General features: G+C 41.4%; 1 protein-coding gene across 18 annotated transcripts in view; it reads right to left on the reverse strand.

Annotated features, from left to right (window-relative positions):
* Nucleotides 1–16,843, reverse strand: part of RIMS2 (regulating synaptic membrane exocytosis 2) — a 799,605-nt gene that overhangs the window by 541,761 nt on the left and 241,001 nt on the right. The gene's annotated exons all lie outside the window — the stretch shown is intronic.

Here is a 16,843-nt window from a genome sequence, read left to right on the forward strand (position 1 = left end):
CTTTCCCACAGCTCCTCCCTGGGCTTACTTTACATATTCCTCTCTATAGGCCCTTCCTTCAGTTTCTAGCAAACAGAAAGGGACTGCAGAGTTCTTCCTCTCTTCCCTGCAGTCCCCTTTTCATCCAGCTTTCTTCCTCCCTCTTCCTGCAGTCCTCTTCTCACCCAGGTTCCTCCTCTTTATGTTTACCATACAGTTCCTTCCCCATCTGGGCTTCATCTTCAGTTGGGCCTTATTAACCCTCCAGGGGCAACCTGGTGCCTTAATGGAGCTCGCTAGTTCCAGTTAACCCTTTTAGTGCCAGTGTGAGGCTTATATCCCATCCCAAATGCAATAAGGAACATATTGCCATTAGTCTGAATGGAGGTCCCATAAGAGCTGAGGGTACCAAGTTACGGTCCCATGGTGTGACTGATTCCTTAACAGGTAGGAATACCTTGATCAGATCTTTCAAAAATATTATCAGTCTGATGAGAAAAAACTATTTCACCTTCTGCCGATGGGTGGTGTGCTGACATAGCCACCAGATATACTTTGACTGAGCTCAGTGATAAGTTTTCCAGCAAATAGTCTAGAAATACAGGTATAGACTTCTGTCTGCAACAACAGGCAAATTGTGTCTGTTTCACTAGGCAGGTTTTGCTTGTAAAGTATTTAAGGTAATAAAAAAAAAACAGCTTTTCCTGCTGTTGACCAGAATGTCCCAGACTGGAAAAGAGCAGACTTGCTCTACAGTTGACATCCATCCAACGGCTATACCGTGAGATAGAGGGACTTCAGATCTGGATGTGGGCTCTTCCATTTGCTCCGTGATAGCAGGTCTGGAAGTAGAAGTAAAGTCTTGGGTTGGGAGGTCAAGAGGCTCAGGATATCTAGGAACCAAAACTGCCTTGGCCACTCTGGAGCTATCAAAATCAGCTTGTCTGAATCTTGTCTGATATTAAAGAGACAAGGTGGGTGAGGTGATATCTTTTATTGGAACAACTTCTGTTGGTGAAAGAGACAAACTTTCAAGCTTACACAGAGCTCTTCTTTAGAGCTCTGATCTTGTGCAGCATTCTGGGAAATAATGGGACTGTCAGGTAGGTGTACAGTATACACCCTGTCCATTAAATTAGAAAAGCATTATACAGGAAGCCTGGGCTCAAGTTCCCCCTGGCACTTGCTGTTTTGTGTCACAAACAGGTCCACTTGAGGATAACCCCATCCAAAAATATGTTTTAGAAGACTGAGTCTTTGATTTTCCACTCATGGTTTGAAGAGAAGTGCCTGCTCAAATTATCTGCTACCCTGTTCTGCAGACCAGGTAAGCGTAGAGAGTGAGAGAGAGAGAGCTGGTGCCTGATGCACCAGTTCCACAGCCTAATTCAGCATTTCTCATACGCGGCCACCAGTGGATTTTTTTTATGGCACGACAGTCTCCAAAGCCTGGACAGAGATTCAGGGAGGGACAAAGCAGCAACCTCATCCTGCAGCACTAAGCTGTTGCTCCTGAATAGCTGCTACCAAGGGCAATGAAATATGCTGCCCTCATGTTTGTGTTTGTGCCGCCAGCAGGGATCAGCACCCTGCACCATGCAGCCTCCTCAGAAGCAATAGGCAGTGCCTCTGGAGATGCATGGGGTTGGAGTGTGTGCTGCCAGAGGCAGCTATTGTCAGTAGAGGCAGCTGTGGTGCTTGGTCACCAGGATGCTCCCCTGGGCAGCTCTCCCGCTCCCACCAGGCTGGGGCACAGGGAGCTAGGGTCTCTGCAGGCAGACGGTGAGTTCCTGACCCACTTTCCCCAAGATAGGCTCTCACTGAAGAGACGCGGGAGGCAGGGACAGAGAGATGGGTTTGTTGGAGCCACCAGCGAATTGGTGGCCACACTCTGAGGCCACCAAAAAATTTATTGTGAGAACCCTTGGTCAAATTGCTTCTTGGCATAGTGGGGAGAATATCGCCACCTACCTGCTTGTGGATGTAGAACATGGTCATTGTATTGTTCGTCATTATCTGGACAGACTGATCTCTGAAGTAGAAGATGAAGGACTTATAGGTTTTGCAGACTGCTCTGAGTTCCAAGAGGTTGATATACATTCACAGTTCTCTGCATATGTAGATCATCCATATGTGCTTCCCATCCCAGGAACAAGGCTTCCCTCCCTATAGTTTTAGATGGGAAGGGACATGTGAAGGGAACTCCTCTACAGGCATTTGTGGGGTTCTTCTATCACTTCAGGGATAATAGAACTAGTGGAGGCAAACAGAGGGCCATATCTACATGATGTCTAATTGGGGCATACAGTGTTCTCAGCCAGCCTTGCATGCATCAGACATCATGAAGACAATGTATCTGAGAAAGGCAAGGTACGTTCTCACCACGGTGTCTGGATTTGGTTCTAGTTGTAAGATCAGAATAGATAAGTTTTGGAATCTGTCCTGCAGCAGGCTATGGACTAGGTTGAATCTAGGATTGCTTTGATTAATTTGATTCTTTGGATCAGGCCCTATGACGAAGCTCACCTGAAGTTTGTCAGCAGACTAGTCACTAGGACCTAGTGATTCCCCTAGTCACTAGGACCTAGTGCCAATGGAGGCAGCTTGGGGAGCATCCATGAACTGGCCTGGTGGTTACACCAAAAGAACTCAAGGTCTTGAGTTTCACAGGCTGCAAAAGTAGTTCTGGATGATTATAGGGAGACCAGGAACAATCCATTTATATTTAGGAAAAAATAGAAGGATAAACTTTTAATCTAGTGATCAGTTTACATTTTGTACGTTTAAATTAATCTAGATCTTTTTAACAAGCCCATCGTTGAGGTATTTGAGCCCAAGGAATGTAATCTTCACAGCAAAAAAAAGGAAAGCAAATGTCTTTTTTTTTAAATGAAAGCTGAAATTAACCTTGACATTTCCCCCAAAAAGTCAATAAATGTAGACTTCACAAGTCCCGGAGGCCAGCTTTGGATAACAGATTCCAGTTCAGTCTTGGAGTTTTCCTTAGCAAAGAATGCCAAACGTACCTAATTATGTGCTGCAGTTTTGTGATGAGATTGAATAATTCATTTCCAAATTACTAGTCCCAGTCTCAGAGGTAAAGAGTAGGGGATTAACTACTAACTACTGACCATTCTGGCTTTTTGATATTGATGGAGGTGACAAGCAATTTAAGCATAAGATTTTACCTAATTGTTACAATTTGGAAGGGAAGCCCTCTAAATTGGACATAATAATGAGATGAGGTTATCTTCATGACTTTGCTGTCACCAAATTTCAAAGGTTCACTGACCCACTGTTTATGGTCAAATTTAGGTTTTCCTTAAAGGAAAAAAAAGGAGTGAATTACAAAACTTAATTTGAATAGAAATGTTTAAATTAGTTTTGTTTTAATGTGAATTAATTCAGATTTTATTTAACATTTCTCTGCACTGCTGGAAACCAAACAATATAATTGTGGGTCTGATGTTGCTCCCACTAAAAGTCAATGGGAAATATGCCTCAACTCAAATGGGAAGTCCTCTTATTGATATTAATCTGGCCCTGCATGAGAAACAGAAACTGACCTTACCAGTCTAGTTTCATTTTCCAAGATGAGTGAGATACAAGAAACAAATAAAAAAAACACCACAAATGTAACATATACTTTAAAAATTATTTCAATATTAATGTCAATTATACAAATGGGGTATGTATTAATTTTTATCTGCAACTATAATTATTTCAAAGATATTTTAACAAAAACATTTAGGTATAGATAAACTTCCTTAAGTCAATGTTTCAATGGAATTTTCAAGTACTTTAATATATAAATTGAAGGAAGACATGGGCAAACTTTTTCAAATAAAATAAAAAGCAATGCAAACCGTCACACAACACTTATGATTAAAAACAATGGATAATCTTTCTCTCCTTTATTTTTCATCTCTCTCTAACCCTCATAAGAATTACATGATTCCTGGCTTCTAACTTGCAGTATTGGAGCAGAAAACTGCTGCTGTATTTAGTAGTTGAGGTACACAATTCAAAAGAGAGCAAAGAACCATAAAGGGTCAGATTCTGCTCCTACTTACTAGTTATACACTGATGTAACTCCACTGTGTTAAATAAAGTTACTTCTGATTTACATTGGTGGAACAGAGCAGAAACATGAAAAGGAGGGCTAAAGTCAGTGTAGGCATGGTAGCTCTGTAGTAATTCCCTGCACCTGAGAGATTATCGATGGCTCACAGTTAGAGATCTACAGGCAGAGGTTGGGGTTGGAAATCAGCAGGTCTTTGTGGCATGCTCCCCATAAACCCCCAAATCAGCAGAATTTCACTCAGAACTCTAATTGGACCAGAATTCACTTTCCCTTCCCAAAGGAGTATATGGCTCAGGAATGGTAAACAGATAATAAAAAGGAAGAACAAATCTCTTGTGGAAGTGAATGACAGAGAGAGTTTTAAAAATCATTATTTATTCTTTCTTCTTTAATGTTATTGTTATAGTTGCTGCTATGGTTTATCATGCACAGTAGATATGTATTTTAAAATCATGTAACCTAATACACCATAAAGACTCCATGAGTGATTATAGATTAATTATTATTAATATTAATGACATAATATGTACTCCAGAGGTCCTACACTTATGCTGTGTCATATGAATCCTTAATTAGGAATAAAGTAAAAACTAACAAAAGCCAAGCAAAGAATTAAAACCAACAGTAAAAGGTTCTATAGATATATAAATAAAAAGAAAAGAAGGAAAGAAGTAGGACTGCTAAACATTGAGGATGGGATGGAGATTAAAGATAATCTAGACATGGACCAAAACCTAAACAAATACTTTGCTTCAGTTTTTAATATGGCTAATGAGGAGCTTAGGGGTAGTGGCAGGAAGGCTAATGGGAAAGAGAATATGGAAGAAAAGGTTACTCACCTTGTGCAGTAATGTAGATTCTTTGAGATGTAGGTTTTCTGTGGGTGCTCCACTGCACTCTAGGTGTTTGTGCGCCCCTGCGCTCATAATTGGAGATTTATGGTAGCAGTGCCCGGTTGGGTCACACATGCACAGTCCACGTTTCACACCACTTCAGGTAGTTAACTAGCACTGTGTGACCAAACTCCCTCAGTTCCTTCTCTACTGCAGAGCCTAGCAATAACTCTGAAGTAGAGGAGAGGAGAGAGGGTAGTGGAGCACCCACGGGGGGACACATCTCGAAGAACCTATGTTACTGCACAAGGTAAGTAGCTATCTCTTCTTCTTTGAATGATGTCCCTGTGGGTGCTGCACTCTAGGTGACTTCAGAGCAGTGCCCTCTGGTAGGAGGAGGGAGCTTCAGAGTTGAAGTCATAGCAGATGAGTGTACAATGAGTCCAAACAGGGCATCGGAGGTTGCCTGTTGTTCTAAAGCGTAATATTGAGTAAATGTATGAACTGAAGCCCAGGTTGCAGTCTTACAGATTTCCGCAATGGGGACATTGTTAAAGGACACTATAGAGGTTGATAAAGCCCTAGTGGAATGCGTGTGAATCCCCATAGGGGGCTGTTGACTATGTTGGGAGTAACATAGTTTTATGCAATCTATTTGGAGAGCCTCTGTGTAGATATGGTGTTCCCTTTGGATCATTCAGTGATTGAGATGAACCGTTTTGGAGACTTATGGAATGCTTTTGTTCTATGTAAAAGGTGATTGCCCTGCGTACATCCAGGGTATGTAGTCTGGATTGTTGTCTACCCTGGTGGGGCTTAAGATAGAATGTCAGAAGGTAGATAGGTTGATTGAGGTGAAATGATGAGACAATCCCAGGCAAAAACTTTGGATGTGGTCTCAAAGAAAATTTATCTTTGAAAAAGATTGTGTATGGAGGGTCTGCCATGAGAGCGCCCACTTCTCCCACCTGTCTGACAGATGTATTCGCCACAAGGAATGCTACTGTCATAGAAAGATACAACAAAGAGCATGTCGCCATGGGTTCAAATGGAGGGCCAGTGAGGACTCGGGAAATGCATAAAGGAGAGGAGCGTTCTACTTCAGAAGGAAGGTATCACCCAGAGAGTGGCAACCAAGCCCCACCATGGAGCAGAACTGTTGGTATTTGGTGTTTTGTGTGGTTGTGAACAGGTCTATTGTCGGGAATGCCCAATGTTTGAAAATGTTCCAGAGCACGTGTGTGTCAAATTCCCACTAGTGGCCCTGGGAAAAATTCCCGCTTAATTTATCTGCCATAGTGTTCTGGCAACCAGGTAGGTATTGTGCTGTAATGTGGATATTGTGTCTGATGCACTATTGCCATAGTCTCATGGCTTCTACACAGAGAGAGTGTGATCATGCTCCCCCTTGTCTGTTTATATAAAATATGCATGCCACATTGTCTGGGAGGATCTGTATGGTCTTGCCTTTGAAGATCAGTAGGAAGTGGGAGCAAGCGCTGCGAACGGCTCTTAGTTCTAAGAGATTTATGTACAGAAGAGTTTCCACTGGGAACCAGCATCCCTGGATACAGTGTGGGCGCAGATGTGCTCCCCAACCCAGAAGTGATCCATCTGTCGTGATGGTCATCACTGGGGGAGTTTGCGTGAAAGGGACTTCTATGCAGATGTTGTCTGGTTGAGTCCCCCAGAGAAGGGATTCCTTTACCTGGTTTGGTACCATGAGGTGCTTGTTTATATTGTGCCTGTGTGGGACATAACTGAGCAGACCCAGGCTTGAAGGCACCTCATATGGAGTCGTGCATGTCTGACAATGTATGCCGTAGAAGCCATGTGGCCTAGCAGTTGTAGGCATGTTCTGCAAGTGAATTGTGGGCTGATTTGTACTGTAGCAATCAGGTTGGTCAATATGAGGAATTGCTGTTGCGGTAGAGAGGACGTCGCCCCGAGACAGTTGAGGGAGGCTCCAATGAATTCTATTTCTTGCACATGTGCTAGTGTGAACTTTTGTGCATTTACTTGGAGGCCTAACCTGTGGCATCTATTGCTGCTTGCTGCGTTGGTACTTTGAGCAGACAATCTTCCAAATACAGGAATATCATAATCCATTTTCTGCATAGATGTGCCTTAAAAAAAACTTGAGGGGCAGTGGATAGGCCAAAAGGAAGGACCTTGTATTAGAAATTATGTGGGCCTATTACAAATTGGAGAAAACGCCGGTGTGAGGGATTGATGGTTATATGAAAATATGCATCCTGAAGGTCAAAGGCAGAGAAGCAGTCCCCTCTTTCTAACGCTGGGATTATGGTGGCTAGCATGACCATCTTGAAGTGTTTGGTTTTCATGAACTTGTTGAGAAGTTGGAGATCGAGAATGGGTCTTCATCCCCGTTGTTTTCTGTGTGAGAAAATAATGTGAGTAGATGCCCTTCCCTCTGTATTTTGGTGGTACCAGTTCTATTACACCTAGATGTATAAGGTGGTCTACCTCTTGTTGCAGTAGATGTTCGTGAGAGGGGTCCCTGAAAAGGGAGAGAGAGGGAGGGGGATTAGGAGGGGTAGAAGTATATGGGATGGAGTATCGACCTTGAATATCTCCAATACCCATCTGTCTGTTGTAATGGACTGCCAGACTAGATAGTAGGGGATAAGACGGTCAGAGAAGATCAGAGAGATTGGAGTCGGTTCCAGCATTGAAAGACATGGCATTCTTGGGCTCTCAACCGACACATCAAAATAGTTGGTGGGATGTGGCAGCTTGTGGTGGAAGCTGTTGTCTCCTTGAGGGCTTCTGTTTATGACCCTGAGGTTCATATTGTCTGTTGGGCTGGGTGGATCGGAACCTTGTGGGATATAATATTTACTCTATCTTCTCTTATTCCTAAGGGTATGAATACCCAGGGATTTCAAAGTTGCTCTTCAGTCTTTCAGTGTGTGTAAAGACTCATCAGTCTTGGCCATGAAGAGTTTGGGACTGTCGAACAGAAGATCTTCAACCATCGATTGAACTTCTCTGGAAAAGCCAGAGAGATGCAACCAAGCAGCTCTCCTCATGCCAAACACAGTAGCTATAGACTGTGTTGCCATGTCTGCGGATTCAAGGGGCATGATGGTGTCATCAGGAGAAGATGAAGAAAAGTGAAGGGTAGGTTCAATGTCCTGGTCCTGGTCTGAGCATTCATCCTGTTCTGCTGGTACATCCTCAGGGGGCTGAGACAGTCCCACTACCAATGGTGCAGGTGATGGATGTGGGCTCTTCATGAGAGGGCTGGGAGGTTTGTGATGGTAAGCAGGATGTGCCATCCATGTTGTCAATGGGTACCCGTACCATTGGAGTTCTTTGTGTGCAGTATAATGGCCTCTGTGTGATGAGGCATGTGCTGCCATACTGCAGTGGGAATAAATCACTCCATCATTGACATCTTCCTCGTCACTTGAAAGAGGGGAGGTTGAGCTAGGTGGAGTGGAAGGGTGACTCGGTACCGAGCGAGTTAGGATAACATCGGTGCTAAGGATAGGTGAATCAGGCATTGAAGGGACTGCCAAATCCTTTTGTAGTACTTTTGATACTGAGAGTGGCAGTGCCGTTGAGGTCATAGCAGTTGGTGCCGCAGATTGTGTTGGTACGGACATGCATACCAGTTGCAGCATACCACCTATAGATGGCAGCATGCTTTTCAATTGCACTGAGCTGCTGGGTGCAGTCCATCTGGTTGGCTCCAGTAGTGCTGAGGCATGGGATTTCACTTTCCCCTTACTGCCTGTGTCAGAGCTGGCTTGTTTAGAGTCCTTAGCTCTCACGGTACCCACGGTATTGAAGAGTGCCGCTACGTCAGTTGGAGAGACTGACAGTATGGTCAGTACTGATTGAGCGTGCCGGTGTAGGGAATGCCTTTTCTTTGCCATTTCTCGAATCGGTGAAGCTGCAGGCAACTTTTTAGCAACCTTCATGGTAGGGTGGTCTGCTGTCTGAGCCTTAGAAGTAGAGCCTCTGTCAGAGGCTGCCATAGGGGACTTCTGTCCAGGGAGAGTCCTGGCTTCTGGCTCAGATGCTGGCCTGAGGGAGTTCTCCATTAGGAGCAGCTTTGCTGCAAGTCCCTGGCTTTCCTGGTCCTGGCTGTTAGCTTATGGCAGTGCGGACATTTTTGAGGAACAAGTGTCTCGACAAGGCAGCAGACACACTGAGTGTGCCCATCAGACACTGGGATCGATAGCCTACAGGTGAGGCAACATTTAAAGCCTGGAGAACTGGACATACCCCAGAGGGGAGAGTTTCGTCCTCCTCCGAGGGAAGAACCAGGTGTAACTATTCAATGAAAAGCTATTTCTAGTCAGAAAAACAAATACTTTTTTTAAAATAAACGGGGACAAAAACGAAAAAGAGTTAATTATCTATAACTAAATTAGAACTAACTGGAGTGTACTATGCTAACTAAGCTCTGAAATGCTGCTGAATGCTCTGACTCATAGCCAAAGATAGTAGAGAAAGAACTGCCAGGGTGATTGGTCGCCCAGCGTTAGTTAGCCACCTGAAACGGTGCGAGATGGGGACCATGGATGTGAGACTCAACCAGGCACTGCTACCATAAATCTCCAATTATGAACACAGGGCACGCAAACACCTAGAGTAGAGTGGAGCACCCACAGGGATGTCACTCAAAGAAGAAGTAGAAATTACCACATCCAAGGTGGAAGTCAAACTCAAATATCTTAATTGGACTAAATCTGGGGCCTGGATAATCTCCAACCAAGAATATTAAAGTAACTGGCACGTGAAATTGCAAGCCCAATAGCTAGGATTTTTAATGAATCTGTAAACTCAGGGGTCATATCCTATAACTGGAGAATTGTTAATATAGTTCCTATTTTTAAGAAAGGGGGAAAAAAGTGAACCAGGAAACTACAGGCTGTTGGTTTGACCTCAATTGTATGCAAGGTCTTGGAACAAATTTTGAAAGAGAAAGTAGTTAAAGACATAGAGGTAAATGGTAATTGAGATAAAATACAATATGGTTTTACAAAAGGCAGCTCATGCCTGACCAACCTGATCTCCTTCTTTAAGAAGGAAACTGATTTTTTTAGACAAAGGAAATGCAGTAGATCTAATCTGCCTGGATTTCATTAAGGCATTTGATACATGGGAAATTATTAGTTAAATTGGAGAAGATGGGGATTAATTAAAGAATTGAAAGGTGAATAAGGAACTGATTAAAGGGGAGACTACAATGGGTCATACTGAAAGGTGAACTGTCAGGCTGGACAGAGGTTGCTAGTGGAATTCCTCAGGGATGAGTCTTAGGACCAATCTTATTTAACATTTTTATTGATAACCTTGGCACAAAAAGTGGGAGTGTACTAATAAAATTTGTGGATGACACAAAGTTGGGAGGTATGGCCAACATGGAGGAGGCCCAGAATATCATACAAGAAGATCTGGATGACCTTGAAAACCGAGTAATAGAAATGTGATGAAATGTTATAGTGCAAAGTCATGCTTAGGGACTAACAACAAGAATTTTTGCTATAAGACGGGGACTTAGTTGGAAGAGACACAAGAGGAGAAAGACCTGGATGCACTGGTTGATCACAGGATGACTATGAGCTGCCAATAGGGTGTGGCCATGAACAAAGGTAATACAATCCTAGAATGCATCAGGCGAGGTATTTCCAGTAGAGATAGGAAAGTGTTAGTACCATTATACCAGTCACTGGTGAGACCTCATCTGGAATACTGTGTGCACTTCTGGTCTCCCACGTTTAAGAAAGATTAATTCAAACTGGAACGGGTGCAGAGAAGAGCTACTAGTTTGATCCAAGGAATGGAAAACCTACCTTATGAGAGGAGACTCAAAGAGACTGGCTTCTTTAACCTAACCAAAAGAAGGCTGAGGGCAGCTATGATTGCTCTCTATAAATACATTAGAGGGATAATACCAGGGAGAGAGAGAGGTTATTTAAGTTAAGCACCAATGTGGACACAAAAACAAATGGATATAAACTGGCCATCAACAAGTTTAGGCTTGAAATTAGATGAAGGTTTCTAACCATCACAGGAGTGAAGTTCTAGAACAGCCTTCTAAGGGGAGCAGTGGGGGCAAAAAACCTAATCACCTTCAAGACTCAGCTTGATATGTTTATGGAGAGGCTTGGATGAAAGTGCCTACAATGGCATGTAGCTGATCTGTGACTGCTAGCGGCAAGTATCTCCCACTGCTGGTGATGGGTCACTAGATGGGGAGGGCTTCAAGTTACTACAGAGAATTCTTTCCCAGGTGCTGGCTGGTGGGTCTTGCTCACATGCTCAGGGTCTAACTAACCACCCATTGGGGGTTGGGAAGGAATTAATCCCCCAGGTCAGATTGGCAGAGACCCTGGGGGCGGGGGAGGTTCGCCTTCCTCTGCAGCATGGGGCACGAGTGACTTGCAGCTTTAAACTAGTGTAAATGGTGGATTCTCTGTAATTTGAAATCTAATCAACATTGTAATTTTTCAGGTTTTTAATTTACAAAATACAACTCAAAATTACCTTTAAAATAGGGAGAGAATTCATATTCATATTTTCATGGCTCTGAATTTTTTTTAAAGACCAAAAAGAAAAAAAAGAGAGATAGTTAATGACAAGCCATTAACTTGCAACAGCCTAGCAAGGCTAAAATCTTATATTAAATATTTTTAATTTTTCAAAGGGAATAATACAGAGACATATTGTTCAAAGTTTTCACTGCTGTAATATATTCACAGACCTCAGAAAGACATAGAACAGAAATAAAGAAATTTGGGTATCAACAGATTCTTGTGGTCTGTGGTAAATTTTGCATAATGATATTGGAATCATAAGCAAATCCTTGAACAAATTAGAAGTGGACCTTTTCCTGAATGAAAGTGAGAGGCTATAGTTATTTTCCACTGAACTGGAATATTAGTATTATTAGTGCACATAACAGATGCTCTATGCACTGAACTGATTATTCACTTATACTGCAATACAAGCTATTGGTTACATTCCCAAACCGTACATACACAAGAACAAATGGATATAAGTTGGCCATCAACAAGTTTAGGGATCCAGTTGTAAGAGATTGCTTTACTCCATCTCTCATTACGGGAGTTATGATCCCCAGGGTTGCTCTTGCCTTCAGTTGCAGTGGTTAAAACAATTCACAGATAGGAGCAGGCACTTTCCTGAAAAGCACACTCTCTGGAACTCACTCCCTATGGAGATCCCCCAGAGCCTGAGGTTAACACGCATTAAAGCATGGTGCAAGTGTTCTCTTTTTGCAAGATTTTTTTCCTCTAATACTGGGTTTTTTTATTTCAGTGAAGTAGAAGTGGTGGTAGTTTCATTGCTGGCTATTAAGCTGAAAGGTGCAGATTGTGTTATTTTATAATTGATTTTTTTATAAATGTAAGGCACCAAGTTGCTTGGTGATGCTCAACAATATTAATTTCTAAATAAATAATCTTCCTTTCAGGGAAAGTGTATGCACATGCCACATAGAGCCTTATTTCTACAAGCTTGCACTTGAGGGAAATTTCAGAAGTTTTGTCACTTTCAGCATGATTCTTTCTGAGAATCATGGTCTCCTGGACCACTGAACAACTACTAATAAAACTGAGGTCTCTTTTCTCTGATATTTTTAAATTATTTGAGAGACTATAAAAGTCAGAAGATAAGCATGAGAGAGTTAGTAAGGCTGATTCTTTGACAGTGCATCAATCACTACAACATTGTGGTTCTATATTATCCAGAGCATCTTTGTTGAATAGGGTTGAAATGCTGCTAGTGCTAGTTTCAATATGCTGAATGCCACACCATTTATGCTTTGAAAGATTATTGTCTAGAGAACACTCTTTGGGCCAAATGTTTCTCTTATAGTTTTTTTTATTCTGTATAGTTTCTTGTAGCCTGTCCATCACCAAATGTAAGCACCTGAGATAATGTGGGCATAGAGCCTGCTACTTCTCACATTCTAAACAAGGGTTCTGATGTTTAAGCTAATTCTCTACCTTTTGCCGAATAGTATCTATCATGATGATCTTGTGATTGACTCTAGAGTACAATCTCCTGCATTAATACAGTCTCTGAAACAACATGGATGAAAGCACTTGAGTTAAGAGGAGGGGAGAATAATTTTCTGTCCAGGTTCTCTCTCTCAGTTTTCTTTTTCTTTTCTGTATTTACACCATCTTCAACATGTTCTCTGAGCATTGTACAAGTTAATTAAATGAGCCAAGGGATTCTATATTTCTTTCCCCTCCATTCTTCTCCTGGTATGATACATTTTCCTCCATAAGAAGAGTCAGATTGTTCAATCTCTTGAGTTTGCACATGTAGAATACTTCCGAGTGAAAAATCTCTGTGCAAGGGACCATCCTCCCTAGCAGTTAAATCAAATAGATTGGGTTTATGTTCCCTTTACTTGATGAATTGTGGTTTGGATCTTGGTAAATCTCTTCCAAGACAAACAAACCAACACAAATATACTCCCAAATGTGGAATATATTTGGACTCCTATATATGGAAGTCACCAGGAAAGGCTAAGGCTGTCTCTCTAGAAATGTATCACGAACCATGCTGACGTAGGTTACACGTTGTTTGTATGGTTAACTGTAACGGTTCTGTTTGGACTATTCCCTGATGAGGATATTATCTAAGAACGGAAACTGTTATATACCCTGGGTTCTTTTTCAGACAGATAAGATTATCAGAAATTTGTTGAAGAGCAAATTCCTCAATGCTGTGGAAAGGCTAAATGGAACGGTGTTGAATTAGTAATGATTCCTATAGTAATCTAAAATAGTTCCTATGATTCTGGCTGATTGGAGTATAAAGGTATGATTCAGCAAAGTTAATTAAGGTCAGAAAATCACCTGATGGCATGGCTGACCGGGTTAAGGGAATTTAATGTGTCTGCAAAGAAAGGTGCTTTATGCTCTTGGTTAGTACTTTCAGATCCAAGGCCTCTCTCTGGTCCCCCAGTTTCTTTGAAACTACAAAGAAAATTGTTTTTGTTTTTTGTTTTTTTGCTTACGCTCTTATGCCTTAGTGGCCAATTTTACATTTTTATTGGACATCAAAGAGCCCCACACTTCAAAATACAATTAATCGTTTCCTCAAAATTATTCAAAAACAAAAAGTTTGGCAGGTAAAACTCACTGTTCAACAGATATCTCAGCAGATTTGCCTTTCATCATCCAATTCAGTTTTTCTCAGTTAATTAGCAAAAAAAATGCACAGTTTCACAAAGAGACCAAGGAGAAGTGCTGTCACAGCTTTGGTGATGGTGGTTACAGCCAGATGGGAGGTACCTGAGTGAATTGCTGTGGGCAGAAAGAGGTAGAGACTGCATTCTGCTGCAAGTGATAGCTACACAGCACAAGAATAGAGCTCTTATATTATATTTACTTCTGTATTATTCGTCAGCCACTCAGAGATAGTAGACAGACACTAGTTGTTAGTCTATTTTTAGTATAACCAATATGCATAATTAGAAAAAGAATTTCCATCCAAAAAGATATAAAGCAAAAAAAAAATGTTCAGGCAATCTGTATAAGCCAGATATTAAGTTACAGTTAAGTAATCAGAAAAAAATTATCATCACACTAAATAATAAAAAATTAACTTCCCTTAAATAATATAACTGTAAACACAGATCTGCTCATTATGGTGGAGATGGTCATGGCTCCATAGTTAAAGCTGAATTTAGATTTGCATTTAATGTAGAGGCCTATTTTTTCATATTGCAACAATAGTGGGTTTCTACTTGGGGTTTCTACTTGGGGAAAAAATTTAGTTTACTGATGAAAGCTTAAAAAATTCCACTTTCCTACTAGTCAGTGGCACACACAAAGCTTTCCCTGCTTACAGTCTGGGGCCTATGGTATCAATTTCTGCAGAATTTAAGCTTTAATTAAAAAAAAATCCCCCCTCCCTTTTGCTCAGAAGATAATATGTTAATCTAATGTAAACTGATGCAAGTTGTCTTTCTGACTGCTCAACATGTCTGCTGCTGCTCATACCTTTGCCAAGCAGCAGCAGCATGAAATTAACAAGACTGGTTAGTTTGACTGCAGATATATAGAACAGGTGGGCAGCAATGAAATTGTCCAGAATTATGTCAAAGTCACAGTTACTGATGATCCTATCTTGAATACTATGAGTAGCAGCAGAAGTAGGTACACAGTTATTCACTGAGGAGGAGATCTTTAAAACTGAGGCTAGGAGATGGATATAGTAGCGGAGAACATCAAGGCCCCACAGCACACTAGCTCTACAGTGGGTAGAAGAGATGGAAAGCTCCCTCTCCATTCCAGAAATTAGACTAAGGTGGTGCTGCAATTTATAAACTACTAAGAAGAGACTAGCAAGAGAGAGAAAAAATTAGGCCATCAGAGCAAGATCAAAGGACAGGATTGTTGGTAGCAATGACAATTCCTCACCAGCAGCAAGGGTGGCTGGATTTCTCACAAGGGCTCTGCACTTAGAGCTTGCAGACAGACTCCATCTCCCTTGTCATTTTTCATATCTACCTCTTGCTAATAGATTTAGTTAATTGACTAGTAGGTATCTGGTCAGTTTTTTAAAATTTTCTCTGTGTGTTGCCATGACATGGTGAAAGATTTCTCTTTTTTTCACCAATATCCAGCTACTGTTTCTCCCACTGCCTCTAAGTACTGGATTTTCTCTGTCTTCCTCCTTCCTTCATGTTGCTGCTGCTTCCTGTAGCCAAGACCAGAACTGAACTTACTTTCGTTCCACTCTCAGCTTCAGACAGCTAATAAACCCAGCTTGGATGAGGAAAGAAGAGCACTGACAGCATTAAAAAACTGTGGGAGTAGCCATAAGGATGATAGGGAAACAGATCCACACTATTATATACTTGAAATGTCTAAAAGTGGGGTTGAGATTCTAATAGAGCTGTTCTGACATCATTATCTCTAGAGACATATGGCACCCTAGAGTTGAGACACAGACAGCACAAGATGCAGACAGAGAAGTACTGAAACAGCAATCTGCATATAGATATCGATTTTATTTCAGAATTCTTAAAAGGGGATTCCTTTTGAGCTAATTGTATGGATAAAGCAGCAGGTAGATAGCAGGGGATGTAAATTGATGGAATAGAAGCAGGGAGACAGGGCCAAATGTAATCCTCAGAAACAGATTTGAGAGTCGCACCAAATTCAGTCTTAAACTTGATGCTGAGACCATTGGTAGTGTTCCTCTGATATTGTGCACTTTTTCCTCTTGTTCTAGCACTTAAGTCAATGGGAGGGGAAAGACTGTCCAGTGGCTCAGCATAGGCCTAGGATGTGGAAGGTCTGGGTTCAACCTCCTGCTCTGCCCTAGACTTCCTGTGTAACCAGTTATTTAGCCTCTCTGTGCCTCACTCCCCCATCTGTAAAATGGGGACAATAATGCTTCCCCGCCTCACCAGGGTGTTGTGACGATAAATATATTAAAAGATTGTGAAGTTCTTTGAAATCTACTGATGAAAAGTGCTATAAAAATAGGCATTATTATTATTAATGGGAGCTCTGTGCCCCCATCCAAGGACAGAATTCAGGCCCAAGACTTAATTTCAAACTTACCTATACAAATTGCCTAAATACTTGTGCTAATTTCATGAAAATTCAGCATTTAGAATACATTTTTTCTGTTTACCTGACAATTGATTTCTTATTTATTATGGTCAACAGTTTCCATAACAAGACACTCTTACACATGCAAACTAACATATCTATAGATTGCAGAAACTGTATATGAGTACCACTTTCTTTACATGATAGCCAATGTCATGAACTATAAATACGAGAAATGTACATGATGCATTGTCAGTTAGATTCTTGAATAATATTTCTATAGTCATCTGAACCAAAAAACTGAAAATATTTCACTGCTACTTCAAGAAAAGTGAAGGCAAAAATGTTAAAATCTAGCCTCTGAG

Source organism: Mauremys mutica, chromosome 2, assembly GCF_020497125.1.
Source record: "Mauremys mutica isolate MM-2020 ecotype Southern chromosome 2, ASM2049712v1, whole genome shotgun sequence".
NCBI classification, from domain to species: Eukaryota; Metazoa; Chordata; order Testudines; family Geoemydidae; genus Mauremys; species Mauremys mutica.